Here is a 26,843-nt window from a genome sequence, read left to right as displayed (position 1 = left end):
ATTTGAATTTGGCAACAGTGCCTTTGTTGATATGAGAAGTGAAGTTAGTTTTGTATTTATGTGATGTATTATGGTAAAAGTAAGAATTTGGGTTTCTTTTTTAGAATTGTAATGAATATTAATCCAAATATAGCATATATTGCAATGTTTCTAGTAGCAGTTTTCCCACAGATTTATTCTGTGACTGTATCAAATAAAGCAGAGGTTCTGAGTGGATTGGACTGGATTTATTTATTACCAACTAAAAATGTGAGGGCAGTCTTCATTTGAAGGAGAGGTGATTACAGTAAATGGTATGTAATACTGAATAATAAATTGTTTCAAGAAACCGTCAGTGTTGAATGTGTAATAAAAACCCAATTAAATGTCGTTAATTCCTTATTTGTTAGTGCCGTGGCCCTGAAGCTCATCAATTAATCTCAGCATATTTCCTTTTCAAGTGTTTCATGAAAATAATTTTCTGCATTACATTTCGCGCGAATATGCCCTGACGTATGTATAATTATGATTTTAAATTAAACCTTTGCCATCATAACAGAAGTTTATTCTTGATTTTCAGAATTTTTTCATTTAGAATGACATGAAAATATTACAGTGCAAGATATTTTGCATGCCGATTGTTATGATAATTTTCTGGTGGATGGCTATGGAGACGTGAATTAAAATGCATCCTTTGCACAATATGGTTAACGGCGTTTAATAAGCTTCTTAATAATGCATATTTTAACTCAATTTCTACATACTTAAGCTATTCTGTTTTTTAAAAAAAGTAGTTCGACTTTTTTTTTATATTTCTAGGGTTTTCCATATGTATTGACTACTTTCTTGAAAACAAATTGGGCTTTAGTGTAGAATTGGGTGCTCCTTCGATTGGTGACATTTTAAAAAAAATTTTGGCGATGTAACCTCACTTCTGGTTACCACGATAGTTTTAACTTTGTTTTAGCTTCCCAATTTTCCTTAAATGAAAATAGATTGATGTGTACATGGACATATTTAAGGCAGTGCACAATGCCTAGTTTGTGCAATTCTAGGATTTTTTTAAAGTAAAAACAGATCGATGTGTACATGGACATGGATCTTATGCAATTCTTCGACTTCTTATTTTGGTTTTGTGTAGCGGCCATCTTGAAATTGTGACTTCCTGGTGCCGATCTTGGCGTCAAAAAAGAATCGCCAATAAACAAGGGGCACCCAATTGTAAACTTTTACCACAAGTTCTTATGATGAATAACATTTGTGTGCTCTCTGTAATATAAATAACTAATTAAAATTTTCAAAGGGTTACTTACCCTGTAATCCTTCCAGTAGTTAAAAATTATTGTGAGCAATTTTTGGTTGATCTTTACATTACGGTAACTTGGCAAAAATTTGGCGACCAACTTCCCTACAGCAACCCTCTATTTTTTTTCCCCCGCCGCCATTTTGTCTTCACGAAGTAAAGACATGTTTCTTTTCTTCTTATCTACTGAACACTTCTTCCAACAATCTACTAGCCGAATTACACTTATGCTAGAAATTTTATGGAAAAAAACTGCTTAATCATGACAAATATTCACTGCAAAATTCCGAAAAAGTGCACAATACCATACACCTTACGCGTTTTTCAAAATAACACATACACATAAACCATGTACACGCCGACTTATTTTTACTTAAAAAAACATCCCAGAATTGCACAAAAATGGCATTGCGCACACTCTTCACTATATCCATGTACACTGCTTTTTTCTCATAAATTTGAAAAATTTCACGAAAATACATGACAATTTTCTCAATCTTTAAACCCTGGAAAAAGAACATATATGAAATTACCTGATCGCGAAAAAGTATTTACCCTTTACAAATATGAACATTTCCACATATAAAATAAATAAAATATCCAAAAACTTTTACCTCTAAATCATCTATTACATTATACACGTCACCAACGAATTCATACATGAAGCATTACAAATATTTAGTATCAAATATTTAAATTATTTCCATGCACATTTATTTCAACTTAAACATACACCAAATTCCTACAAGTATAAAATTCACAAAATAACTATCATTTCATTAAAATATAATTAAATTCAAAAACACCACTTAAAATATACATGAGCACATACATTCAATTAATAAAAATTACCTTACAATCCTAATTACTTTAAACTAAATCATTGCTAATAACAATTTTCCCAATAATACCAAATTCCTTTCCACCTTACATTTCCAACAATGCATAAAAATAATTAAAAATACTAACTTACCTAATCTCCTTCAGAATCTTCATTACGTGGCGGATACACTTTTCTTCATTCTCTTTCAGAATCTTTAAAATCATACTTATCTTTCAAAGCAAGATACCACGTAAAATAAATAACATAATAAAACATGTTTATTTCTCTCTCACACAACCTTAAAAAACATTTCTTACTATCCTTTTCAATACCACTAAATACCCATTTCGAATTCACTTTACTTACGGCCATGGGATCCAAAAATTCACAAACGCTATTTCACACAACACAGAATAAAGCCAAATACAAAATTCCCAGATTTTTCCCCATTAAAGAACAGTAATTCGTCCATTAAAATCACATGACATATCCCATGATCTCTTCCGATTAAAGAACCGTAATTCGTCCATTAATATCGCATGACATATCCCATGATCTCTCATTTCCCCCACACAAAATAATGCGTAATCGGAACTCAGTACTGCTCACATTATTACCAAAGTCCCAGGTAGTAACCTTTATCGCCTCCAAAATGTCGCCAAACTACCAGTTACCGTAATGTAAAGATCAACCCAATTTTTTATTAAAACTTGCAGGGCTTAGTTTCTAAAAAAAATAGAAGTGCTAGAGTTCCGTGAAGAGCATCAAGAAAAAGGAATAAAAATAAATAAATAAAATAACTAACAATTAAAATTTAATGTAAATTTTTAAAAAATCTGAAGGCTTTCAGATTTTGTATTACAGATTATGTATTGTAATTTTTATTTTTTTTAAACATTCTGTGTGTTACCTTTATTTATTAAATATCATGTTCTTCGTACTTAAACCATATAATTGAATTCAACAACAGTATCACAAAGTAATTTAAAAAGAGCATATGTTTAGAATTTCCAATACACACTCTTGCATGCTGGAGATAATTTTCTTTTCTGCTGCGGAGTTACCATTGCTCGCTTTGATATTGTTGAGTTTGTTAATAAAAAATTTGTTAAAGTTTTACAAAATATGAAAAAATGCGAATTCATTTGCTGACTTTAGAAAGCATTTGCAAACTCGAACATTTATTAGTATCTTTACATCTATTTCAGCCATATGTCCAGTGCTGCCAGTTTTTTTACATTCTTTTTTCAACAAAGCATGCACACTTCTAAGTTTTTTTGTATTATTTTTCTCTTCGTGTACACAACAGTCTTCTTTGGTTAATCTTCGGATTATGGTAGCTTGGCGAAAATTTGACGACCAACCCTGCTACAGCAACCTGCTAGTTTTGTTTTGGGCGCTATTTTGTTTTCACGAAGTAAAGGTTTTTTTTTTTTTTTTTTTTCTTTTTTTCTCAACGTTTTTTCCAACAATCTGCTAACCTAATTACGCTTATACTAGAACTTTTATAGAACAAAAATGCTTAATCATGATGAAGATTAGGTGCGAAATTGGGAGAAAGTGCAGAATCGCAATCTGCTTGCAGCGTTTTTAAGAATTGCACATACACTGTATCCATGTACACGTCGACCTATTTTCACTTAGAAAAACATCCCAGAATTGCACAAAAATGGCATTGCGCACACTCTTGACTTTATCCATGTACACTGCTAAAGTCCTAGCTAGTAACCTTTATCGCCTTACCAAAATGTCGCCAAACTACGTGTTACCATATTCCAAAGATTAGCCTCTTTTTTATTACAGTGGTAATTCAACGAACTTGATACCATGCATAACTTCAGCACTAAAATACTAAAATGGGGTGGGAAGAGGCGTATAATACTTTTAAGTGAGCCATATTATGCTGTACGCGTGTAGAAAGCGCACACTCAAGATTTTGCTGAAGGCGGTGAAAACTGCAGTATAGGATCCACCCAGGGTTTAATTTCTAAGATCAGGAGTGCGTGAGCCTTGTGCAAATAAAGAGGAACAAAAATAAATAAATAAAATAATTGAATAATTGAAATTAAATAAAATATAGAGATAATAGTTATATAATAAAATGAAATACCAGACTTCATGTTACTTGGGGCTCTGGCTGAAATTTCAGTTTCTTTCAAAAACCAAGAAATAGCTTAACTGTGTTCTAGCTGAATTTAAGCTGGGAATATGTGGTATAATTACTTCTCAAATTGGTTATAAAACCAAAATTATTCTTTTATCAGCACATCAATGAAAAAGGATAACTGAGTTAAAGCATCACTGATGAACATAATGCTGTAAATAGTAACAGAGTGTGGGGAGAAATTTTAACAGAACAAAAAAAAAAAAAAAAGTCCGTATGAAAACAAAGAGACTCCAGCACTTTCTAACCACAGTTCCCAGAGTAATGTAATTCTAGCTGTCAAGCATAATATGATGAGGGGGAGGAGGGATTTTCTGAAGATCGGAGGGTTAGCTGGAAACAAACATAGGGTCCTGTGCAAGTGATGATTTTCATCTCTTATATTTGTTTACATTGTTCGAAAATGTCATCAAGTAGTCTTTTCTGCAGGAAGTCACTAGTGTCAGATGTTTACCCATTCTCGTAAATTCACTGCACTTCCTGATGAATAAGTCTTTCATATGTGGATAGGGACTTTCATGAAAAGTTGGATCCATCCTCCATCCAAGACTTCATTTCCCAGGGAGAAAGATGTATTCAAAAGTTAAAACTCGATTTTTAAGCCTTACTTATTAAAATAAAATTTTCAAGATCAAAAGAATTTTTTGCTCAAATTATGTTCTAGTTAAATAAAAGAAGTACCAGAGCCTTCTTATGCAGGGCTTCCATGCCCTCCAGCTAAAACTGCAATTTATCTTAAAAATTAAGAACTGAGCTCCATCACAATTTAAACTCTGGGTCGACTGCTATACTAAAATGCTGAAATTTACATATGAAGGATCATAATCTTCAGTCGCAGTGTTGAAAGTGTCCCAAAGAAGTGAAAGGTTGACTGGGGGGGGGATACCATGCACATACCTGGGTTGCTATATAGATACTAATATTTTTGGTGACATAATGCATTGCCAAATACCTTTAGTTAACAGGTGCATTATCCCATCAACATTTTTTTTTCGGCATTTCATTGGGGATGCAAATAATCAGAAACTACCAAAAAACCAAAGTTCTGTATGGCTGATATTTGCATTTCTACAGCCAGTGTTGTCTATTGAAAAAAATTATGGCTAAATATATAGTGTGCAATTATATATATTCAAACTTGCATGTGGTATGCACATGCATGAGTTTTATTGCACTTATACTGACAATACCTTACATTAAAACTGGGAGATGCAGATAGTCAGAAAGTATCCCCAAAAAATTCTGTGTGACCAATATTTATATTTCTACGTATGTAATATGTTCAGAAAAATTAGGGCTAACTCTTTAAATATGAAAACCTGCAAGTACTAAAAACGGTGTGCGGTATGGACATGCATGGATTGGCTATTGTTGCACATATACTAAAAAATACACCAAAAGCATGGCAGTTCTACCATACATTAAAACTGGGGTGCAGATAATCAGTATGGAAATACCACCTAGCCAGTTACTAGACAAACAAGTGACAGCAATCAGGGAATTGAAATTAATGTAATAGCAACGTCTTATTGATGACATTTGAAATATGAGGTAAAGTACTGTTTGCAGTCCTGATAATTCCATGAAGCACTTTATACAATAAGGTCAAAATTATGATATGAGTAAAAGATGAACACTATTATTAAAATATTTATTTTTTCACTATTTAACTATCTTACTGTGAACAAATAGTAATTAAATGGCAAAGAACTGATTTTCATCGGCTAATGCCAGTAGTTTTGTGTAAGTATAAGATTGGGCTGAGAGAACTAGGAAGGAAAATTTGTGAGTGGATTGAAGTAAAGATGTATTATCCGTGAGTTACTGAATTTGACATGGAGAGGCAGGAAAAAAGACAATATTTAACGCAATTTGTTTAAATTTTTATTATTAATATTATTTTTCAAAAAAACGGGGGGGGGGGGATTACAAGATTTGTTTGTAAGCATACTAGAACTCTCAAAATTCATAAAAAGTACCAGATCAAGTAGGAAAGTTGCACTGATGTAGTCACATTGATCCTGGCCAATATTTTTTATTACCTATTTTTATGTGATAAAAGTTACGATTTTCAGGCATTCATAGTTTATATTGTGGCATAATTTTATTTGTCATATATTTATTAAAATTAATATTGTAATATTTATTTTCTTTAAATATTTTTAATAGACTTTAAACATAGTAACTCTTTTCTGATATTTTTGTTATGCATATATATTTTCCAATCTATGCCCATTTGATAATTCATCTATCTATATATACTCAAAATATTACGATTATCTCAGACTCTGTATGAACTTTGTAAATGTATCCCTCTACCAAGGTTACGATACAGAAGAATATTAGAATTGTGTGGGTTCATAGTGAAATTCTTATACTTTAAAGCAGGGTTTCTTAAAATTTTTCAGTCGCGACCCCTTTTATCTTTGAGATTTTTTTTGCAACCCCCAGGACACCATAATATTTTTAAAAAATTTGTGGGACCCATAAGTATTGTGCAAATCTGACTTGCACATGAGTAAAACTGCCAATTATTTCACTTGTACTGTAATGTACTGTTGCAGTTTTAGGTCATTAACTTTAATTTCTAATTTTAAGACACAGAAAAGTGTGAAGATTTTTAAATAAGTAGCAGATGAAATGACAGTGTCACGTGCAAAGCAAGGAAAATGAATGTTTATATTATAAAAAGAATGTGCCGAAACGCTTTCATTTTTTTCTTTGTATTGTCTTTAAGAGGACAATAGATATTTGTCTGTATTGTCTTTAAGAAGGCAATACAGACAAATACCTATTTTCAGATCTGCAGGTCGCGACCCACAGTAAACCCTGCTTTAAAGTGTTATTATTATTGCTGATATTGTCTTTAAGAAGGCAATACAGACAAATACCTATTTTCAGATCTGCAGGTCGCGACCCACAGTAAACCCTGCTTTTAAAGTGTTATTATTATTGCTAAAGCTTTAAGTGAACGACCTATATCCTGAACTACTTATTGTAATTTCTTTGAAATTAACAGAAAAGCGTATCAGTAAAAACTTTGGTAAAGTTCAAAATCTGTACTATTTAGAGAGTTGCCATATTTTAAAAAAGGTAATCTAGTACACTTTATAAAAAATGAATTTCCTGGATGTGTGGTAACCCTATAGTTCGCTGCAGATGAAAAGTTATGATAGCACTGTATAGTTATTATAATTGTTGTTTGACTTCTCCAATAATCATTATTAACCAGTTATTTGTAATTTCTGCATTAACTGTAACTTTTCTGCCACCCAGACAGTATAGTGGCTAGGGAAGCCTTGTGCAGTAACAAAAAACCCAGTTTTGAATTCCAGAGAAGGCATGATTGTAACTTTCCAACCTTTCGTAGGTATGGTTATAACCTTTCATAAGAGGCAACAGTGAGCACCTATTATATAGTTCCACAATAAATTGGCCAGAAAAACTATAACTTTTCCTTTCCGTTTCCTCACCAGAATGTAAATAAGTTAGGTAGTATTTAGAATGAGGTTTTAGGATTTTAAGTCCAAGCATGTTTCTAGCCCATCCAGTCATGTTATGTATAATTCCAGCCACTTCTGATAAGGTGTAATTATTTGGCTTTGCATTATTGTTGCTGACACTGGTAGAGTACTAATATGATACACTGGTATAGGTACTGAGTCAGCTTAGATTAAGATTTAAATTGTGTAGTCTTTCTTCCTGCCACGTCTGATAAGTTAAAATTATTTGGCTTTGCATTATTGTTGCTGACACTGGTAGAGTACTAATATGATACACTGGTATAGGTACTGAGTCAGCTTAGATTAAGATTTAAATTGTGTAGTCTTTCTTCCTGCCACGTCTGATAAGTTGTAATTATTCGGCTTTGCATTATTGTTGCTGACACTGGTAGAGTACTAATATGATACACTGGTATAGGTACTGAGTCAGCTTAGATTAAGATTTAAATTGTGTAGTCTTTCTTCCTGCCACGTCTGATAAGTTAAAATTATTTGGCTTTGCATTATTGTTGCTGACACTGGTAGAGTACTAATATGATACACTGGTATAGGTACTGAGTCAGCTTAGATTAAGATTTAAATTGTGTAGTCTTTCTTCCTGCCACGTCTGATAAGTTGTAATTATTCGGCTTTGCATTATTGTTGCTGACACTGGTAGAGTACTAATATGATACACTGGTAGAGGTACTAAGTCAGCTTAGATTAAGATTTAAATTGTGTAGTTTTTGACTACTAGTCCATGTTTTAATTGAATTTAACTCTTATTTAGTTGCATTGCCCTGAGCTGTGGTTGATTTTGTTAGCACAAGAACATGCATTTTTTGTTCTAAGTCCTATTTAAATGAAAAGGTTTATTGAAATCTTTATCTGACTCTGCTATTACTTTCAGACATAGCAATAATTCTCTTCACGTCAAGGGTTTTCGGACTATTTAATGTTTAGATCAAGGATAGCCTCACAACACATGTTGAATAATTAAACAAAATTAATTAGAATCTGTGTTTTCAAGAGCTTTTTCTTTAAAATAATAATGCGCAAAATACTTGGTATCTTCGTCATTAACTTGTTTTTGCAGTATCCAGCTGAAACTTAAGTTGCTATGCACATTGCAGTATGTTCACATCAGTCTACTTGATAATAGCAGTGATTTGTGCTTTCAGATTCATCAATATCTGATATGCCTTCCCATAAAAAACACAATACAAAATATTAAACCCTGAAAAATATATGGCAACCCAGTTTTTAAAAATTATAACGTTTTTTTAAGCAGTTTATCTTACATTCACATTAGGCTGCCAAATTTTTTATAGCTCTGAGCTATAAAAATATTCTGCTCAAGATCTTACATTCTTATGTGAATGTAAGATCTTGAGCAGAATAACAGAAAAGGGTTATTGGAGAAATCAAACAACAAGAATCAGCATAATATTTGCAAATTTTGCAGTACTAGTTCCTACAGTTTAACTACTGAACCATTTTCCTCAGTTACTTTTAAGCGCAAATGAATGAGATAAAATAAAGAATGGCAAGACAGAAGTTAAGCTACTGGTGCCGTCTATTACAGGGTTCGTAGCGGTCCTTATAAGTGCTTATAAGTCCCTATATTTGAAAATAAAATATAAAGGCCCTTATAGGTGCTTACTTTTCTTTAAAGCCCTTAATTTTTTTTTTTTTTTAAGTGCTTATTTTTTTGCTTTTAGTGCTTTTTTTTAAATGAACGCGCAATTTTTCCCCCGTACCAAAGTCGAAACTAAATAAACAACTTTTCTTCCTAATATGGAATATCAGATGGTGAATCATACTCCCGGAAATAGCTTTTTCCCCTTTCTCTGCATTAACGTAACCCCTTTGGTGTGCGCGGAGCAGGACTAAAGAGAAGGGCTAGCTCATAGAGCGTTTCCCCCTGAAACAGGCAGTGAGGAGTGATGACGTAGCAATGATGGCACTGAGCGCGGAGATGCAATTGACAACATAGAAATTAGCGTTTTAAATTTGAAGAATCAGCGTTTAAAATGAACTGTGTGTGAAAGGTAGCTATAATTTGGAAGAGACAATGTTACTGCAGTATGCATTTTACACTGAACATTACAAAATTTAATAGTACTTACTCAATTTTAAAATAATAGATAAAATGCGCTACTCTTTGCATAAAGTTCCTTTTTTTATTTGCAGGGATTTTTGTTATGTAGAGAAATTATCTGATAGCGTTGTAAAAACTAGGTGAATGATTTTATGATTTATGGAAATTTAAATTTTATTTTGATTCTGAATTATTTAATTTAAGGCTTTAATTTTGGGGAGAAACAGATGCTTCGGGAAATATTATTTAGTATAAATGAATATTATTTATTTTCTTTTATTTGCAAATCTTGTACAAACTTTTATTCATTGTGAAAGAAGCAGGGAAAGGGAGGCAATTTTCGCCAAGTCATGATTTCGCGCGCTTTAGAATGTTCGAGAAAGAATTTTCATTGTTAGTTGACCTTAAGAGAGGAAAGTACGTGACGGAAAGGTCAAAGGTTGCTACTTGTCTTTCAATGTAAGTCATTCAGGTTTTTGGCGATTGAGGGTCCGGTTGTTGGCTAAGTGAAGAAGGGCGCGCATGCGCGATCACCCTTATTTCCGCATTCTGGAGTTGAAAACGAAGATTTTGCCATAATTAAGGGGGCGATAAGTGAAGCCATAGTGGGAGCCCGTTTTGTGAAGGAGACGAAGGAAATTCGAGTTGGATTCACACTTTCTCTGGACTCACTTACTCTTGGACTCGCTGACTTTCGGGTTTGCTGGACTGGTGGACGTTGCTCTTGAAAACTGGCTTGAAGAAAATTGGAGTTGGATTCTCTCCCTTACTGACTGGTGGGTGGAACTTACTTGGGACGTTACCCGTGAAGCTTGCTCTTGGGATGAGTAAGAACAGGCGAGCAGTAATTTCCTAGCAACAACGCTTCTGACCGGCGAAATTTGAACGAGTTACCTGCGTGTTGACATAGGACTTTCAGGACCAAGCGGATAGCCGTCCTGGGCAGCAGTGCTCCTGTTTCTGTTCTACAGTAGTGAAGTGGAGTCTACATTTTTAGAACCAGTGTCAAGATGAGCCCGGCCGACATCAACGCGGGATAAGATAAGAGTCCTCCGCTTCAAGATGTCCCTTCAAGATAAGTTTTTTTTTTTTTTTTTTTTTTTTTTTTTTTTTGGTGTGTTTGAACTTTAGGCAAGCTTTTCAAAAACGTCCTTAGCAGAAAAAAAAAAAAAAAAAAAAAAAAAAAAAACAACGTCAAATCTAAAATTTAACTCTCAGGCCTTAAATTGTTTCCCTTTCCTTTCTTTTAAATCACCAGACAAACCTTAAGTTTTTTTTATGAATTTAAATGAACAGACTCTCAGATGAGGTTAAGATTTTTCTTATTGTGTTGTAATTGAATAAACTGATATTTAATCTAGAACCTCTTACAGTATGTTTTCTTTATATATTTAATATGAACTTTTCCTTTATATCTTGTATATGTTTTATGTTTTCGATCCTCTCACGGCGCGGTCCCGGAATGCATTTTTTTCACAACGCAAAAATGCTGTACACGTTTCATTATACGATTACTACCTTTAACGGCAAGTAGTTCATATTTAACATTTAACAATATAGGAATTTCAGATATAACATGGTACCTAGAAGTAAAACTTATTTAACCTTGGTGTCGAAACATTTCTATTTAACATTTTTTTTTCTTTAAATGCCTGTTTGTTTCTAATCATTTCTTTATCTGCATGTTAACTAAGAGAACTGTACTACTGCTAAGATAACTATAATAACAGCTATTTAAAATTAATCAAAATAATAACCTTAATTTGGCATAGTTTTAAACGTGTATGGTTATATATGGCAAAATTTCTGCTAATCTTAAGTTTGAGTTTCAGCCTAATTGTAAATTTTACATTAGCATATTTTTCTCCCGATTCATTATAATAACATATACTTTTAAAAAATAATTTTGTAACTTAGGCTTACATCAATATTTCATTTAAATAAATACATGTAAGATTGTTATCTTAATTTAGACAAAACAACTTTATTCACAGTACCTAAAATAATTATTTAATTTTTCAAAAGTGGGGGTTAAGGGGGCAGGTCTTCTTATGCCAATTACTTTAATATTATACTTTATATATATTTTATCTAGAATGCTAAGCTAGCACAAAATTGAATCAATAATAACAGAGGATACAATGAAAATAACTGTAACAATATCTTAACAGAATTAGTTCTCATTTGAAATATGCTTTACGCTATTAACTTCTAAAATGCAATCTAGAAATATTTCAAATCAAAACATATTATATATACTTACTTTTTGTCTCTCGTTTCCCTTGACCATTAAATAATTTGGTTTTAGTTTGTGACACAATTTAATTCTCTTTAATAATATCAACATTTAAAACAGTTCCATCTTCTAAAACAAATCCTTTATCTAAAAAGTGGTTTCTCAGTAATTTGAGCCCACCAGAGGCCGAGCGGTAAAGTCGCTGAACACTGGTAGTTCGGTCCGAGTTTCGAATCCCGCGAACGGGCTGGCTGCATGGGCGTTTTCGTGGTTTTCCCCATGTGTAACGTGTATACGAGCCAGTTTCCCTTAGAAAGTCCTCCACGAAGGCATCCCTCCCCTTAGGCAGATAGCCCTAGTGTGCTTTGTCATAATTAAATACACCAACACTCAGTAATTTGAGGCAGTGCGCTAAATCTGAAAAAAACCCATATTTTTTTCGTTTGGAATACTGGATTTGGAAAATGAGAACTATTAATCGAAATCTGTAACTCTTTCCACAAAGTAGTAAATCCTCCTAAATCAGACACTATTGCTTTCACTTCTACTCTAGATGATTGAATATGTCTTATGAGTGAAAAAAGAAGTTTTTTCTTCATTGGAGTGTTAAAATAAAAAAATATTGGTTGTTTCCACTGCGAAATGAGACCTCTTATTAAAACAAACTGCACTTTTTGAAAAGGACCGATTTTGGTCCAGTTTAGAGTCATAGCAGAGTTTAGAATCTATGTGCATTTCGTCGAAACTGAGAACGCATATTTTTTCTACAGAATTCAAATATTGGCATCTTTCCTTCATTACAGCAAGAACATCACTCTGAATTCCTGGACTACATGAAAATTTAGTGCAGTCCTAAATTATCCGCATATAAATGTGCTAGTGCTAGGTAAAGGAATTCCCATTTTTTCTTTCCAAAAATCGTAGCTTTTAGATGACAGAGCTCTTATGACAATGCAACGTGAAATATCTTCACTAGTCCACCGGATTTTTTCCTTCTTTTCTAGCAATGCGTTAATCTGCGTCTTTATAAAAATATGCTTTAGACGTTTTTCCAAATTCTCCGATCTGTTCTGTTTTTTCCTAAATTTCGCTGTTTGGGATTTTAATTTCTGAATTTCCGGTACAAATTTCTTTCTAAATGTCGTCCACCTTCTTTGTCGCTGAGCAAACATTCTAAAATCTTTCTTTTCTCTATTTGTCAATATTTTATTACAATTTTCTAAGGATATTATTTTGTTCTTCAAATTATCAATACATTCTTGTTTATCTTTACACTTAGGGCACTCAGGGATATTGTCACATAGGGCATTGTCACTTGTGAGTTTTATTTCAAAATCATTCACATTTGATTTATTATTGTCAGCTTCAATTTCGTTCTCGGCCTCAAAATAAATTTTCTTTGGGCTTAATTCCTGTAGTCTTTCAAAAGCACTCTGCATTAGTTTTTTCAAATCTCTCCGATTTCTTGGTGTTATTTTGTTTACTGCACACGATAAATTTACTTTCGGCACAGCATTGCATTTCAACAGTTTCTTTTGCGGCAATCCAAGCAAGCGATTTCTCATGTCCTCTTCATAATCACTGCACAGAAAATGTTCGCTGCAAATTCTTGCTTTTTTCACATTAATAGAATCCTGTCTTCGACATTTATGTATCCATTCTTTCGTCAAAAGCAAATTGTCCTTGGGGAAAGCATGAAATACAATATCTCTTCCTTTCGTATTTCTATAAGTGTTAAGGCACGTTGCTACAGCACAAGAAGCCATATTACATAAAGGATACTTTAAATATAGAATTTAAAAGGAAAACTGACTAAAACTATATATACACAAATTATTTTAAGTATTTGCATTATTAGAAAACAAATATGTATGATTAAAATGAATTTGGGATATGCGATCTCCAAAAAATCGTCTCGCAACTGAATGAAACTACAGTTTTAAAGGCGCGAAATCAGAGCAGGTGCAACAGAGATACGTCAGATTACTCCCGGTTCCCCCCCCTCTATGAGACTCGCGTCGGCGAGGAGTCGAACAAAGGAATGACCTAGCCCTTCTATATCCCTGTGCGCGGAGAGTACTGACAGGTGACCGTCGTTCTGTTGGTCAAAGAATTGCAAAAGCAGTAGAAAATTCTGGTACATTCGGCATTCTTTTCCTCCTATACCCAAATACTACACACGTTTGAATTTCTATCAAGATCTTAATAATTTGCATTCTCGTTCCGCTTGGTCAGTTCATATTCGTGTTTATTATGATCGTTATGCTTATATTATGACCATATGTATGAATGTTTATAATAAAGTAGTCGCAGTAACTGCTGAAGTATAGTAAACTTCCAAAAATGGTTGTGTTTTAACACAGATTAGCTTTCTAATTAATAATATTCGGAATGGCTTAAATAAAGGGAACGTAACCGAATAGTCAAAATAATTTCATTTTTTTGGCCAATACATTATACAGTAATAAGGATGGGAAGTTCTCCCCTTTCTCCGCAAAATCTCGAATATTGAAACTGTTACAGTTCGCTGCAAAACAAGCAACGGACTTTTTTTTTTCACTTTCCAATCTGGATTGAATAGAACTAAAAGTTCTGCGGTCTATCAACCCAAGCGAAGAATGATTCTATTCCGGAAATTTGAAGAGGCCCACCAGCGGCCGAGCGGTAACGTCGCTGAACACTGGTAGTTCGGTCCGAGGTTCGAATCCCGCGAACGGGCTGACTGCATGGGCGTTTTCGTGGTTTTCCCCATGTGTAACGTGTATACGAGCCAGTTTCCCTTAGAAAGTCCTCCACGAAGGCATCCCTCCCTGAAGGCAGATAGCCCTCGAGTGCTTTGCCGTAATCTAATAAAACCAAAACCAAAAACCGGAAATTTAAAGCAGTCTGTTGAAAATTAGAATGAAAAACACCCCAGATTGGTCACTTTCGTTTCCTCTATTTAGTTCTTTATTCTCCCAATACCGGCAGCTGTTGAATCCGATTGCGTAATATCATGTAGGGAAGAATTACGGCGCACGTATTGCGCAATAACGTTTGCGATATTTTGCAGAGATAATTAATTTTGATGTTCGGTCTGAGATTTGTTTATGAACACTTAAGTTTTACTGTGCTTGCTAAGCAGAATATTTTTCTGTTCCGTTGGTTTGTTTTTATATGATGCACATATCGAAATGCCAAAACCATTTATTTAGCGGAAAAATCTAAAAAACGGCTACAGTCTATCCCCCCCCCTCCGCTCCTCTTTTTCAAGTTACGCTCGACTGTCCGAATATTCGCCAATTTTCAAGTATGCGGGTAGTTAAGCTTTTTTACTGTTAAAGGATGACTGCATGAAGCAAATTTCTGTCTTCTGATTTCAGAAATGTTCCTCTTTTTTACTTAAATTACTTTGCTTGCAATATCTGTTAAGGGAAAACTGATATACGATGAAAATTTAGAAAATGTTCAGAATTTAGATTTAAATTAGTTAAATATCAATATGAGTGGAAAAATAAATTGTATTTATTATTAAGTTCCAAGCGAATAGAATAAATATGCCTTATTATTATTTATTTCCTCTATTTTGAACTGAAATTTCGTCATTAAATCTTGTACTGCATAGTTTTTTTTTTTCTCTCATTGTGAACTAGTTCTGTAAATTGAACTGTTATTTAAAATTAAAAAAAAAAGTAATTATTTTCCATGGTTGAGGTAATGCTTATTCTCTCTTAATAAATACTGCATTTCTCATATTTTAAATTACGAGTCTAATGTTTGAAGTTATGCAGTTGTGTATAATGTAATTAGACAGGTGCTTATTTTTTTCTTAAAATGTGCTTGAAAAGGGCTTATAGGTGCTTATTTTTTTAACTAAAATGTGATTATTGATTTTAACTAAATTGTGATTATGCCTTATTGATGAAACGAGAAAACTAAAACATAGTTTCCTTAAATGTTGAAGGTAAAGATGAATTGGAATTACAGTTGTTAACTAGAACAGAAAGATTTTTTGAATGTGAAACACCTTTAGAAAGTCTTAATTCATCAATGAAAGATGTTTTTTGAATAATTTTGGCTGCAGAAAAACGGATAGTGGGATTTTTGGACTAACAGTGCTAGGCAACAGAGGATTTCTGTGTTACCGTTTTTCTAACGTATGCCTCATGTTCTTTAATGTGAAATTTTAAAGCTCTCGTAGTTTGACCAATGTAAATGTAACATTGGCAAGGAATCCTCTAAGTACCCCAGGAATTGATAACTGGAATGGGGTCCATAAGTATGGAACTGGGAATTTTATTCATAAGAGAAAAAAATGACCCTAATTCCAATCCATCTTTACCTTCAACCTTTAACCCTTTGAGAACGGGCATCCCATATACGCATTCCCTAAGAACGTCTCTTACAGCCGGGCGTCCCATCCACGCATCACTAGAGATTTATTCAGAGGACGGGTGATGCGTATACGCATTTTAAGCCAGAATATTTTTCTAAAGACCACTAGATGGCATCCTATGTCCCTTACTTTTGAAATGAACCCAGTTTTAGGTTCCTGACCTTGAGTTTGATATATTCTGCCTGACTTTGTATTTTACTCATCAACTGTTGCGAAGGCTGGGGGAGAAGGAAAGTGTAAACAGAGGTGGGCTCTTTAAATCGCTGTGTGCTAATATAAACATTCGTGTGTCTGATTTATGTCCAGTTCCTTTTTTTATTGTATTTTTCCTTATTATTTCCTTCTATTTTCTTGTACCATGGAGGTAGGAAGTAAGATGGAGTCGTCCTAAACAAGTTTCTCCGTACCTTGCTCTGAAGCACCGGCGATCCCTACGTGGTGACCAAAACATTTACCATTGAGTTCTATGGGATTTGACGCGTTCGGGTGTAAATATTTTGTAATTACATCGCAAATATACATATAAATGTATATATTTTCTTTTTCTACAACACTTCAGAGTCCTAAGTATGTGAAAACAACATATTTTTAAACAACATTTCATTCTGAACGGGGCCCACCAGCGGCCGAGCGGTAAAGTCGCTGAACACTGGTAGTTCGGTCCGAGGTTCGAATCCCGCGAACGGGCTGGCTGCATGGGTGTTTTCGTGGTTTTCCCCATGTGTAACGTGTATACGAGCCAGTTTCCCTTAGAAAGTCCTCCACGAAAGGCATCCCTCCCCTTAGGCAGATAGCCCTAGTGTGCTTTGCCGTAATTAAATACACCATCATTCTGAACGGAATTAAATGCTATACTTTTCACAGGACAGTTTTCTCAGAATGGTTTAATTTGAATGAAATATTTTCACAAGTTTTCGTTAATTACATTAGGAAAAAAAATTAAGGTAATTCGATTTTATTCGTTTAAGGTACAAAAATTAAGATCAAAGTTTATTGTATTATTAATATTAAAATTATGCATTATTTCTTTTCTATTTATAGAGCTTCTTCCTAAAATACTTTCTTAAATATGACATGATTTTTTGGCTTCTTTTAAATCGAAAAATGTAAGTCAATTTATAATTAATGCTCTATTCGGTTCATTTTAAATTAGAGAATTATTAGGAATTAGCGAAATACTTTAAATAAGTATTTCGCTAATTCCTAATAATTAAATAGGTATTAAATAGTATTTGACTTTCTCTAAACATTTCTGAAAGGGAATAAAATAAGTTTTTTTTTTTTTTTTTTTTTTTTTTTTTTTTTAAGTATTATTTAAAACTTGTAACTGAGTTATTATAAAATGTAAAGGGGAATAATTCTTTTAATTATACTTATCAGATTTTTTTTTTTTTTTTTTTTACCCTTCATTTCAACAATACATATTCCAAAACTCTTTATTACGTTCTTAAGTGCGCATCTCATAGCATTTGCTTTACAATACCTTTTAACAGATTGCTTTCCAATACGAACAATTCTTGCTTAAATAGTTTTATAACGTATTTGTCAACAGGATTTCAATTTATGTTTACAATTCAATGTTAAGATTATTATATATTTAGATAAAATTTATAATCATTATAAATTAGATACATTTAATAATTAGATTTCTTCACAGTACTTTCACGGTTGTTTATAAGTGAATAAATTCTTCATTTCAAATGCATTTATAAATAATTTAATGAATATTTAAGTATTTTGTCAAAGGCAGATACATGCTTTTTGCAAGCACATGCATAAATACCCATACATATTTCCTATTTATCATTTCCGGCATGTGCAAATCTTTAATTTCTGTGCATTCACTATATTTTTCGTGTAAAGTAATTTACACTAATTTAGCATACACCCGAAAATTTTACATAAAAAATATATATGAATATAATTTGAATGAAAATTATAAGTATTATTTTTAATACCCACTCAAAGGTCAGTTTTTCTTCAAAATTATGGCATCTCTCTCTTTAGGCAGATAGCCCTTGCATGCGTTACTCTATTTAATAAAAACTTAATCTGACCTATGTGCCTAATTACAAATATTTTAACATACATAATTTTATATTTACATTTAGCCATCAAGTTTCAAACTTTTCAAAACTTCTAGAAAATAAATTTTGGCAGATCTCTTTTAGCAATTTTCTTAAAATCTATATTTTTGTAGTGCAACAGCTTAGAATTTTATAAAACAAATTCATAATCAAAATCGTTGTTGTTAGTTATCGAAAAATAACCAAGATGTGATTTTTGCGTAAATGTCAGTAAACTATACAAATTGCTATTATCCATTACACTATGAATGTTTCTTTCATGCGAGAGTGTCCCTTTTTCGATTTCTATGGAACTGTCGTGTGTCGAAATACTATCAGAATCTTGTCAAGCGAGCTTCTGAATGTAAACAAAGAACACCCCGTCTGGTGACCCAAGCTTCAAAGCAGTGCTTCACTTCTAGCACGGAATGGCGCCTCCTCCCTTTCCTACCTCCATGCCATGTACGGTCTTTTAGGGTTACTTATGTGGAGCTCTATTACGTTTTGCATTGCCTTCAGACAAATTTCGGGTTTTTCTCTTTTTATTTCGGAAAGCTTCACCTCCTGTCTATTATGGCATGAAGGCGCTATTTTTCAGAGGAAGAATACCCTCGTATGGTTAATGAACCATTTACTAACACAGATGAGCGTGATGATTCATTTTCTAAAGAATTAGAAAGTGATACTTTTTCTAAGAGTTAGAAAGTGGTACTTCTCCGTGCTTTGAGATTTACCACACTCAGTCTTCATTTTAAATTTTGTTACTTCTTATTGCAAATAGTCTTTATTGTATTGTTTTATTAATTTTAAACTTTATTGATGGAATTTATCAATTAAAACTTTGGAATAATATGAATAGCGCTTCCAAAAATTATTTTGCAAGATAAGCAATTTTTTAAATATATTTTAATGTAAAATAAAGAAGAAAAGGTTATTAAATGAATGAATTTTAACATATATAAGAGCTCAAGTAATAATCTAAAGTGATACCAAAAATTAGAATGCTAGAAGTGAAACTTTTTTTTTTTTTTTTCTGATTTTTTATAAAGTTAGGCTTAGCGATGTAAAACCCCCGTTCTGTAACTGTGACTGACTTTGATTCCCTTCCAATCCCGCACAAGCGTCTTAAACAAAGGTTCGCCATCGCAAAAGGTTTAAGGAAATTATGTTTCAGTTTTCTTCTTTCATGGCGCCAGTCATTTAACTTCTGTCCAGCCATTCTTATCTTGTCTTATCGCCATTATCTCATCTCGTTCTTTTGCCCTTTGTCAGCTGAGGAAGATAGTTCTGTAATTAAACTAGTCCTGCGAAACTTGAAAATATTAACTGATTCTTGTTGTTTGACTTCTCCATTAATCATTATTCAGCATGTTATTTTAACCTAAATTAACAGAAAAGGGGTGAAGAGAGAGTGAAATTGATTTTGTCACTGTCATAAGCACAATTAATCTACAAACATTTACCAGAATTTCACATTGCTATCCATATGCATTTTTAAAGTATTATGGAAAGTATTTTAAAATATGCTTAAGAGAAGTAATCCTTTCGTTATTTTACCCTCCTTTCCTGAAATTGAGTTTTTCTGTATAAAAGAAACATAGTGACACTACAAACATATTGGAAGATTGTCAGTAAGAGATATATTGGAAGATTGTCAGTAAGAGATATATTGGAAGATTGTCAGTAAGAGATATATTGGAAGATTGTCAGTAAGAGATATATTGGAAGATTGTCAGTAAGAGATGTTTCATTTCTTAAAAATATCATATTTAAGTATTAGCCTGTCCTTATTAAGTATGCACTTTAGCACCAATTATGGATAAGCATGACATAGCAGCACACTCATAGCATCTGCCCTTTTGTTTGATGTATTCCCAATTGATTCTTGATGAGCCACATGTTGATTTTATGAACACGGATATAAATTAGCTGTCATTGCTGTATTTCTTCTTGCATTTTGGAAAAAAGTGTTAAAAGTTTAGAACCTTCTTTCTACAGAGCAGCAAGTAGTAGATTATTTTCAAAGTTATGGGATCCTACCATAAAAAAAGTGTATTTATGGACAGGGGGGGTCAGCTGCAGGTGGCTGATAAAACAGTCTTAGATTGGAACAATTACCTGTGGCAAGCTTACATATAGCTTTCTAAACAGAGCTTCTGGTAAAATTGTTTGTCCTTACAAAATAGTAGAAATCAACAAAAGCCTTTTCCTGAAGTGAAAAACAAAGCTGGTTGAATTCTGATAGTATATTAAATGAAGATGTGTCAATTAATTTCAGAATTTCACAGGAATGATTGGTGCAGCTTTGAAGGGATCTCCGCGAACTTTCGTTGTTGATGGGATAATGCATCAGTACCAAAAATATTACTACAGGATAAAAGAAATGTAGTTAAAAAAGGTACCATTATTTCCTTGCATGTTTCCCCCCTCTTTTTTTACTAATTTTGTCCTCCAAAAATCAAAAAGGGAAAATTGTGCAGTTAATTTAATTTCTAAGGTACACATACAGTAAGAACATTACAAATGAAAAGTAATCATGTATAAACTAAGACAATATTATTTTTTTAATGAAGTATGTCTTTCAGTGAGAATGTATATTAATATAAAAATTACAATATCTAATAAGATATCATCATTTCTGTTTCTCTGCAATGGGAATTTCACCCATTTTTATTGTTGTCTCTGCTACTCTTTAGGCCTGCAGAGAAAATGGCGAAAGTTGTTACGTGTTTAGCACTACCCAGAGGCCACATGCAATATGCTGCAGATGCATGTAACACCAACCCTGTATTGCTATTTGTGTGGCTTACTTCAAATTCATGATGCAACATGATTGCTTACAGGCTCATCTTTTTAGATTTGGACTTGCTGACTCCCCAGACTATGGGCCTCTTCTACTCCAATAACTGCACAGCATCTTTTTTCTTGTACTACTCTGCAAGATGTTCTTTCATCATCTGCAAGGGCCCACTAGCGGCCGAGCGGTAAAGACGCTGAACACTGGTAGTTCGGTCCGAGGTTCGAATCCCGTGAACGGGCTGTCTGCATGGGCGTTTTTGTGGTTTTCCCCATGTGTAGCGTGTATACGAGCCATGAAAATTATGAGTCCTCCACGAAGGCATCCCTCCCTTTAGGCAGATAGCCCTCGTGTGCTTTGCCATAATTAAATAATCCAATCATCATCTGCAAGATGTTTCTTTATGGCTCTCTCAACTACAGGGGCAGTTTCCTTTATTAATAGGATAGCAAGATGCCATATGCTCGAAAGAGTCTAGGTGTGCATAATTAAAAAAAAAAAAAAAAAAAAAACTCTTTAGGCCTGAAATCATCATAAATAATTAGGAAAGATGGCTGTGCAGCTGACATAGCAAAATCATAGACTGAATGTCAATTTGTGTTTCCTTCATTGTGATTGGTCACTGTCGTAGCTAGAAAAGATAGATTTGGTGTGACCTTTGTAGGTAGTTTATTAGGGTTTGTCTTTGTAAGAGAAAAACAATCACTTAGTGGGCGAATCCATTTTTAAATTTAGGGGAGCTCATTCGGGAAGGCAGAAATTGCATGAATATTCTTAAACTTTTCAGAACCTGGCATTAAAAAGCTAGGGGAAAAAATACATGAGGAAATATGGTATTTATTAATGATGGAATGAAAACAAGTTAAAAAATTAAGCCCTTTGCTTTTCGTGCTTGTTCTTTATACATGTAAGGTTAAAGGCAATACAGTACAAAGTCCGTAATCTGGACTCGTTGGGACTTCGGCGATTCCGGATTATACATCATCAATTTAAATCTGGTAAGATGGTATGCAGAAATTATACAATTAAAAATATGAAACCGTAATTTATGAAATAAAGAGCAATTATGATCTAAAGGGTATCAAATTTTACAAAAAAAAAAAAAAAGCTTAATATTTATTTGTTTACTTTATTAAACATTTCTTTTAACGCGCGCATGCGTAAATTACGCATAGTATTAAGCATACATTACGCATAGTCGAAATTAGAAAATTGGAACCAGAAAACTGTTTGATGTGTATTCGTGAAATTTATAATGACGAGGAAATTGATTTAAATCATATCAAAGACGGAGTACATCGAGATGAAATACTACATTTAGTAAGGAATTATAAGCCGAATAAAATAAAAACATCTGCCCTGAAGATAAGGATAGTGCTGACAGATCAACTTCCAGTTCATTGCGCGCATGATCGAAGGACGTCCCCTTAGCGAGCTGCCACTTTGTTGCTTATTTTGCCAAGCTTTACCAACATCCTTTCGTTTAACCTGAGAAGTGATCATTATGCAAAGGTAGAATCACATCTCATATTTTCTCGCGTTAACTTTATTATTTGCCCTCCCACTGTATGCCACATGCCAATGAGCCTATTAATCGTAAAATCTTTCCTCTCTGCTTTATGCTTTTGTGCTGTATCGTGTTTATATAAAAAATCAAAAATTCAAAAAAATGATTAAAAATCTAAAAACTAAAAAAATTATGTATTCTTAAGTTTTATAAATTCTCGCTATCCCTAGACTTACTCGAGCCATGTGGCTCCCTCTGTTGAGCATCAAGTTTACTACTTATGCAGTTTTCCTATTTCTGCTCGCTTTTATGTAATTCTGATGAGGAGGTACTCCGCAATTTTTAATCATTGGCATTGTTCATTGCGCGCCGCGACGTCGCACCCCGCAGAGCAGCGGGAAATTGATAAACAGATTTCGGAATGGTTAGAGAAACATATCATTAGGCCAAGCTGTTCTGATTACGCAAGTAATATCGTGCTAAGTAGGAAAAAATTCGGTTCATTTAGACTGTCTGAACTTAAACGACACTTAAGATCTAGTGAATCCCTTTCCAAATATTTAATTGCCATGCGTGAAATAGCCAGTCGCAGTTCTGTTGATGATTCATCAATTTTTGATTATGTAATCAATGGGATACCGGATCAGAGTAGTAACAAAATTATTTTGTATGGGTGTAAAACTATTTCTGAATTCAAAGAGAAATTAAAAATTTATGAGAAAGTCCGCGTTCCAGATATGAAGAATAAGGGTTATTCAAGTACTAACACACAAAATAAAGCACGCGCTGTACCAAATAAGAGTACAGAACTAAGGTGTTATGGCGCGTAATGTATGCGCATTCTTTACGCGCATGCGTAAAGCATAGAGAATAAAAGTTTGTGGCTTTGAGGTCCGGATTATAGATCATTCCGGATGTCCGGATTACGGACTTTGTACTGTATATGAAAGTATATGAAAATTCAACTATCTTAGTCTATTGTAGTTTATGATTTAATTACTGTATCATTGGATAATTTATGAAGTTAGAAATATAATTGATTCATCAAAAAGAAGACTAATTCTTTTGTACTTTTATTATTACCAGGTAGAAAGTTAGCTTAATTCATTGTACCCTTGGGAGAAAAATAGTAGCATCTGATTATCTAAATCCTCATAAAAAGTCAATAATTCATTGCCAATTTTTTTAATCACCAAAAACATTTGTTTGGTTTTTCTTTGTCTCACAGTTACTGCTGTTCATGAAAAATAACAGAACAAAGCATTTTAAAAAACAAGTAGTTTTCTAAGGGGGAGGGAAGTCCTATGTGACCAATATCAGTGATGATGATTAAATGCAAATTGTGTAAACCTGTGTGTACTCAAACGTGTTTAGTATGTGCATATGATGGTTGGGTGTTGTTGCATGAATACCCCAAAAAAAACTCCATTTAGAGTCAAAATAGGAGTGGAAATAATCGAAAAGTACCAAATAATGCCTGTTATAAATTGAATTATAATACAGAAAAACAAATAAAGAAAGAAAATAAGAAGATTTATGAAATTAAGCGAAAAAATAACTCAATATATTTACATATGGTAGGCCTATTCTGCACTTGTAGATCATGTAACAATCTCTTTTGAAATACTATAATTCCAGATCAAAGTGGTTGATAAATGCAAACTTAGAAGAATTGTAATTGGATCAGGTATATCACCTTATAACATGTATATTTTGAAGTATGTGATAGTCATACGTCTTCCTTCAATTAAAGAAGAATTAAGTTTGATTGTTTGTTTGTATCAATTCTCATTTATCTTTTATTAATACATAGTGTGCCATGTCAGAGTTAACAAATTTTTGTTTTAATGAGTTTAACTATTTCAGAGCATCATGAAGTATTGAAGACATGTTGGAGAATTCTGAATTCATCTGGATAGTTTGGCCTTCTTTTTAGTAAGTTAACTGAGTAGACTTTTTAATGCATCTGCAAGATTTCTATTGATATTCTTCAAATAATATGCTTAAAGTTAGTATTCTTCCTAGTCATGTTTAAAATTAGTATTCTTTGTTATTATTACTGGGTTGCCACGCTACCTGGAAAACCGGAAAAAGGGAATTCAAAAATTGACTAAGAAAGGTCAGGGAAAAATCAGGGAGTTTAAATATTTTAGTCAAAATCTGATAAAGTCAAGGAATTTCATATGCTGATCCCCCCCCTCTCAAAGCGATTTTTACACCAACGCTGAAAGCTGTCACTTTTCTTGACGAATTATGTATCGCATGAGCGTCATTCAGGCAGCTGGCATAGAGCTAGTCCAGTCGAATTGTCTTTTAGAAAGGCAAAGGAAGTTTCCAACAACTTTGGTTTCCAGTAACCTCGAAATTGAGGGATTTGCATGTGCATGTGCAGTTGTATGTGCATGTGTTGTACAAAAGAAAATACCTTCCCATTCTTGTATTAAAAAAAAAATTGGTTCATTCCTCGTATACAATACACACAGGATTTGGTGAAACGATGATGAACAGTAAATATGTCATTTTTTGGTGTTGGTGATAGTTTTCAAAGTCGTGCCAAGGCCGTACCGTATTCTAGGATTTTACTACAAAATCTTTAAACATCCCTTTTTTTAATAAATGCCTTTTTTTTTTTTTCATTTTGCAGGAAAATAAAAAAATAGTAATCAGTCATCTAGACTAACGATGTAATACAATTATATTCGCCATAATCTGTAATTAACTTTATTTTAATGCTATTTGTATCCTTTAATGTGACTTCTTCATTCTAAATTTATTTATTATTAGTTAATAATACTTCCACACAATTTTCTCTGGCATACTCCTGAAATTAATTCGAGCAGTATGATGACATACCATTATGAAATTTAATGCACATATCTTTTGCTTATGTATGCTGCTAAACAAATGTAAAATATCTAAATTTATTTTAAAATATCATTAAATAGATTTCTTTCTTTCGTTTAGCTGCAAAATGTCTGTAAAAAAAAAAAAAAAAAAAAAAAGACATTTTTTGCTCCAGATTTAGCAGATTCGAATCTCAATCTTCAGTGGAAAAAACAACTCTTATTATAGTTGTAATAGTAATGTTTTGAGGATAAGTCATATGTAATTGGCCAATTTTGGTGTTTTCACATAATGTAACATAATTAACTTACCTCTCAGCTCAGCCAATGCACATTGCACGGATGGACTGGAATTTTCTTTAAAAACCTGGAAAAGTCAGGGAATTTCATTTTCCTATTTCAGTGGCAACCGTGTTATTAATTACCATTTTTCAGTTCCGTGGAGAAAAGAGGAGGGGCTACACGAAATTAGAATTTCTCCATTGCTAAAAATAATTCTGTAATATGCTTAAATACAGTGTTATTAGTTATAATGTTTAATTCATATTAGACATTGAAAATGCTATTCTCATTTGGAAGCCCTAAATGGAGCAGATTTTAGTTTTTCCTGTAGAAAAATAATGTGCAGCTATGAATTATATATTTCACCTTTTCAATGTTTTATTTTAAATATTTGATATTAAAAAATGTAAAACTGTAATTGTTCTATTCTCCAGTTCGGTTCTAAGTAAATATGAAAGTAATACAGGTTCAGAATCTGTGTAGGTCTGAAATGGGAAAATAATTTTGTAATCAGATACTTTATTGCTACCTTTTAAATTATACATAAATATTACAGTAAAAATTTTCAATGTTTCATATATCTTCATGTGTGCATGTTTTAGCATCAGGAGCTGGGCATATACAGTCCTCGATTGCATTAGATTTGAAAATATTTCCAGTAAAATTGCCTGACTGATTTTCTTAATTGAATTACAACATTTTATTTGTGATTCTGTGTAACTAATATAAGTCTGTAATGCAAAAAGGAAAAAAACAAATTTTACTGAAGGAAATAAAAATACTGTATAAAGTCAGGGATCCTGAATCATTGATACTTCATACATTCTGGATTTCAGAAATGTCTAGATTTTAGATTATCAGTTAAAATCTTGTATGATGATATGT

General features: G+C 33.0%; 1 protein-coding gene across 1 annotated transcript in view; it reads left to right on the top strand.

The window, feature by feature from the left end:
* Nucleotides 1–26,843, top strand: part of LOC118182024 (transmembrane protein 169) — a 37,107-nt gene continuing 10,264 nt past the window's right edge. The window contains exons 1-2 of the mRNA XM_035351287.2: nucleotides 1–293; nucleotides 24,700–24,768. The gene's annotated coding sequence lies outside the window, so the exon portion shown is untranslated. The remainder of the gene's footprint in view (nucleotides 294–24,699; nucleotides 24,769–26,843) is intronic.

The sequence above is a fragment of the Stegodyphus dumicola genome, chromosome X1, assembly GCF_044657685.1.
Source record: "Stegodyphus dumicola isolate Sdum_Otavi_A_Nest chromosome X1, ASM4465768v1".
Lineage (NCBI taxonomy): Eukaryota > Metazoa > Arthropoda > Arachnida > Araneae > Eresidae > Stegodyphus > Stegodyphus dumicola.
The sequence above is the reverse complement of the archived record's forward strand: the minus strand, read 5'-3'. Positions and strand labels throughout refer to the sequence as shown.